Raw genomic sequence first — 6,000 nt, 5'->3', positions numbered from 1 at the left:
AAACAGGTCTGAACCTCACAGGTGATACCAACAAGGCACTACTTACGAGATAACTAGGCCAGGAGATTATAGGGTAGGATGGCCAGTTCTTTTCCCCCTCCATTCCATACATCGCTTACTAGCTACATATTACACTAGTCAGACTTTAGATTCATACAAGCAATATCGCTCTTCCTCTGACACATATTGTCAAGTGAGATATACTGCCTGATAATAGATGTACATATGTATCCGCCAGAATCTCAATCAAAGAATATGATAACAAATAGGAATAAGTAATAAAGAAATTAAGAAGAAAATTATGACACCAAAGAAACAACAGAAAACAACAAAAATAACAGAAAAAGAAATAAGGAAATTAAGAACAAAATCTTGATGACAATTAAGTACCATCAATAATAATGAAGATAATAAAGAAATCAAGAACAAAATTATATTGACAATAAATGAAGGGTTCAGAACCATAGTGGGCCAAGCGCCATGTATTAAAATCGTAGAAAACAAGGGTTAAAATGACGTTATTACCATAATTCAATGGAAACATATAGAAAGTAATATAAAGTATACACATTAAAACTAAATGATATGTCAGTCTCATTAAACTATGGTATTCACTTAACTTTAACTCTTGCTTTCTTCGTTTTTAATAAATGGCGCTTGGCCCACTATGGCTCTGAATCCTTCAAATACACTGTGCATCATTACTATCTAAGAAATGAAGAACAGATGACAATGACAATAAAGAAAATCAACAACAAAAATGAAATTGTGAAGGAAATTATTATGATAATAAAGAATTTTCATAAATGTTTAACAAGATAATATAGTGATCCTAACCTCAAAGCAAAAAGTGCAAACGTGCAAGGAAACATGAAGAAAATCTAAAGAAATATCAGACGCATATTCTTCCTAATCTTACACAAATCAACGATTGTCAGTTGAGCATCTTTATTTGTGTATGAACAATCTATATAGGCCTACTTTTGAAAATTAGTCTACGTATTTTCAGAACATTTCTTAATGAAAATGAAATGTGTTGATAGGTTTATAATACCAGTCATTTAGAACACATGGAAAATAAAATCTAACAAAAGGAAATACAGGAACAACAAAAATAAGATTATAGAAATATTAGAAGAATTTAATGGTAGGTGGAAAATAAAGTTGTTGGTGATTTTCTGTTAACCCAAGTTTTCTTTAGTGATTATACTGGGTACAATATTTTACTTTCTAAAATGTAGTGGCGTACAGATATTAACTATAATGTTATAATACAAGTAATAATAAACATAATAATTGTATTATCACGCAATATAAGATTCAATATTACTACAGACAGACAGAGAGAGAGAGAGAGAGAGAGAGGAAATAAATTAATATTAAAATCACATAATATTTTGGCCGCACCAGATATTTCATTTGGTTGTAAGTATGAACGTAAAATTTTCCACAGGAAAGATTTTCTCCAGCAAGCAAAAAAAGAAAAAAAAATAATTGTAATGAAGGTATTGAGTAAGAGAGATCTTAATCTGATCTATGATCATATATTAAACATCTCACAAATGCGGACCTTACTGGTCGTGGAATCAACCATGACGCAGAGCCATGGCTAGGACATAACAAGACAACGGGCAAACACAAGGAAAATTTCTTCCATTGCTCACTTTGGAAATTGATTCTCGGACCACATACGGTAGATGGGAAGTTCAAGCTCTATCCACATAATAACGGCGGGCAGCATAAATAAATAATAATCAACGAAAACAAACCTAATTACATTATATGTTCATGAAGTGAAAATAAACATTAATGAATACGAGAGTTGTACATAAAGTAGTGGCAACATAAACAGACATAGACAGTACGAACATGCTATTGAACTTATATGGAAAATACATTTACATCCCTTCAATATAGTCACCAGCGTGTTCCTCTATCTTTTTCCAAATCCGTGGTAACCGTTGAATGCCGTTAAGGAGGTTGTTTCTGTTGATCTCTCTGATGGATTGCCCTACTGCATGAAGCACTGATGCAATATCTGGAAACTTCTTGCCTCTAAGTGGTTCTTTCAACCGTGGAAACAAGTAGTAGTCACAAGGACTCATGTCAGGGGAATACGGAGGATGTTTCAGTACTTCCCAATCCCATCTCTGTAGCAATTCAGCTACTGCTTCTGCGATATGACAACGAACATTATCATGCAAAATGAAAAGTGGATTATTATCTTCAAGAAATGTGGACGTTTGTGCCGCATAGCTGGACGTAGGTTATGTTCGAGAAAATGTTGGTAATACTCTGCATTGACGTTTTGGTCTTGAGGTACGGCATGGCTAACGACAACACTTTCACTGTCGTATGCCACTATCAGGATGACTTTCACCCTAGACGGTTCATATCGCACTTTTTTAGATGTGGTGATCCTTTGTGGTGCCATTCATTAGACTGACGCTTTAGTTCAGACTCGTATGCACGTGCCCACGTCTCGTCAATGGCAACAATACGTTGCAGGAATACGTCCCCTTCGTTGTGGTATCCCTGTAGATGGAGTTAAGCTATTGCGTATCGGTCCACTTCTGTGCTTCTGTCAGATTATGAGGAACCCAGCGTGCTGTAGTTTTTCTCATGTGGAGTTTTTCTTCAGGATGTGCCACACAGTTTGATGACAGAGTCCAACCTCGATGGATAATTCTCGTACATTCCAGCGATGGTCAACAGCAAGGAGACCTCGCACTAACTCCACTTGTTCGTCACAAATGGACGGACGACCTCTGCGAACCACATGTGCCGTCTCATTCCCACCCGTACGAAATGCAGAGACCCATCTTACAACCGTTCCACACGGTAGAGCATCGTTGCCGCAAGCTTCAAGTAACCCTTGATAACATTGGCGTGCATTTCTACCACGGACTTTTATTCACGATCACTGCTCAAGTTTACTACCGGGTTGTTTCCGATCCCTGATAACGATTTGAATGACATGTGCGTCAGGAGTCACACGACAGCTAAAACTGTGGCACGAGGTGACAGACTAGTAGTGAGTGACCTCATAGTCAGAGTGCACGGCGACTCACAGCAGAAATTCCCAAGAAAATCGAGCCTTTTTGGGAGGGGTACATAACAACCCTTTCCGATGCCAAGTACAGTTAAATGAAAATAAAATAAGTCTGCAATAAACGAGGTTTCGTTATTTCCAAGAAAGGCATCTTCTGTGTACTTAATAAGATTGGTAAAGCTCGAATGGAATTAATTTGTATCATCTCGTGAGGTACGGCGACTAGTGACTTGCTTGCTTTTTCCATTCTGGAATTAATCCCATCCGAGCTTTGCCAGTCTTATTAGGCACAGACAAGACGCCTTTCTTGGAAATAACGAAACCGCGTTTTTTGCAGGCTTCTATGATTTTCATGTAACTGTACTTGGCATCGGAAACGGTTGTTATGTACCCTTCCCAAAAAGGCTCGATTTTCTTTGGCATTGCTACTGTGATACACCGTGCACTCTGATTATGAAATCACTCACTACTGGTCTGTCACCTCTCGCCGCAATTCAGATGTCGGTGTGATTCCTGACGCACATGACGTCATTCAAATTCGTTATCAGAGATCGGAAACAACCCCGTATAATGTGAACTTGCAACTAAATATGTCTCGTCCTCGAGAATTGGGCTAGTTAAAAACTTTGCCGATTGGAGAAAATAGTGGTGCAACCTTTGTAAAAATATTTGGGAAATAATGCTCTGTAAACATGTTTCTCCCTAATTCTAGAGCAACAGGTAAAGTGGTACCAATGTAAATGTCACTTTTCCTTGTATTTCTGATACATTTGAGATAGAAGAAGTTATGAATCTTCCACTCTACAGTATCTAAAAATTACAAGCCATTTTCTAGTCACTTTGCTCCAAATTAGCATAAATTATAATAAAATATTTTAATTTTAAGTTGAATGAATGAATGAACGAACGAACTAACGAAAGAACGAACGAACGAATGAATGAATAAATGAATGAATGAACATTGTAAAAGTGGGAAATACGTAGATAATGTGTGTAAGAGTCTGTGCAAAATATCCATAGGCCGAAACGTATGAACTCCAACCCAAATGACCATTTGTCTCACTCCTACATTCTTGATCTCACAGAGGTAACATCTAAGACGAGGGTGGTTTTGTAAATGTTATTATTTTAACAATTAAATTTCATTATACAATTACTTATATATTTATCAGAATAAAGATTGCTAATATAGGCCACTTTTGCTGTCAACTTCAAGCACTGTATCGTCATCGTCGTTGCGCCAACACCCCCACCACTATTCCCTAATGACGTGTCACCCTGCAACCGACCAATTAGCAATTAACAGCTTCATGCGAGGGAAGCTTTAAATCTTGCCAGTGTTGTAAGTGCTCTGAGCCTCGGAGGAGGGGTGAAGATGAAAGGATGTTCAGAGAGTTGAAAAAAACAGCGTGTTGTGTTTTCATCTGTGTCGCCAGAGGTATAATTCGATTAGCATCTTAACGTAGGTATGTGTGTGAGCAGTCGGTACGTCAAAGAAATATTACATTCTAACGTTTATATAAATTAACCTCGTACGGATTTTGAAAAAAATTGATTCTTTACATGAAACTCTAAATATAATTTTGAAATGTGTCACACTCAATGTTACATATTTGTTCTTTCTTTTTTCCTCTTTCTCCTCCTCTTCTTCCCCTCCTTCCTCTAAGAGTCTAAGGGTTGGCCTCTACTTCACTCGTCGCGAATGGCAATATCAAGAAGAAAGAAAGATGATTTCTCGTTATTATTACAGTATAAGGGGTCTTGGGAATGTCTGTAATTTTTGTGTCAGCTCCTACACTATTGGTCATTAGTCTCACTCCGACATTCGTCGTCTCATTTATAAACATACTGAGTTTATGATCGTCATATTCTTTCTTGTTACATATGATCAGGGCTCTCACCAAGTAGTAATATATTGACACAATCTCTTGAATCACCCTGTATATATATTTTGGTATAAGACGACAAAACGACAAAATATGGTAGATGTTCTCGTTTTAGTTAAACGAATTACAGTATATAAACCCAAGTTTACATTTTAAAATGTGCCACACTATATTCGCTTCAAAATTTTTTTTCTTCCATTTCATTTTATCATCCAAGCTCAGTAACCTTTCGAAGTTGAAAGCATCGTTGGGGAAAACAAATAAATAATAATGACCATCTTTCCATTAATCTGAATCGAGATATGCATGCAACTTGGCCAAAGAGTTTACATCGATATTATTTATGTTGCTTTCGATTTACGATTGTCGTCATATCAAATAATTAATATATATTTTTTTTAAATTCTAACTCATCGGGAACAGGTTTCGCTAGACACATTTCTTTTTTGCAGAATAATATCACAGAACACGTGTGAGATTTGTTGATGGTGGCAGAAACAAATTGAACCCGCTTATAAATGAGATTCTGAAGCGTCCAATTGTAGCTCACTGTTGGAATTACACACCCATCATATAAAATGTTTGGCCAATACTTTTCACGTTGAAAAAAAAAAAGCTCTGGTTGCCGAAACCTCGTGGGTTAAATATGGCATCGATAGGATAGTTTCTCATTCCAGAATGGCACCTCATGGTTTCACGGCACCAGATGTATGATATGGGATTGGCTGCATCGAAATCTAATTTAAAACTCATGTCATCCGATAGCATCCTGTGGGCCCGGCCAGTGAGATATGCGAGGTGATTCACAGGGGCTGTCTTACGTCCTAATTTATTGACCGCTAATTACAGACTTGGCCGGTTATAAAACACGGCAGTGCCATCCCACCTGTCAGTCTCCTCGACTTCGCGTGTCCGAACACCCCCTCAGCCGACGTTATACTTCGTCGATCAGCGCTGCGTTACGCCCTCTGTACCGGAACTTTCATTTCATTCGTTCTGTTTAACGACGCTCTACGAACAGATCGGGAGGAGTTGTCCCCCCTCCCACTCCTAAGACGGTGG

This window comes from Periplaneta americana, chromosome 12, assembly GCF_040183065.1.
Source record: "Periplaneta americana isolate PAMFEO1 chromosome 12, P.americana_PAMFEO1_priV1, whole genome shotgun sequence".
Classification (NCBI taxonomy): domain Eukaryota; kingdom Metazoa; phylum Arthropoda; class Insecta; order Blattodea; family Blattidae; genus Periplaneta; species Periplaneta americana.
The sequence above is the reverse complement of the archived record's forward strand: the minus strand, read 5'-3'. Positions refer to the sequence as shown.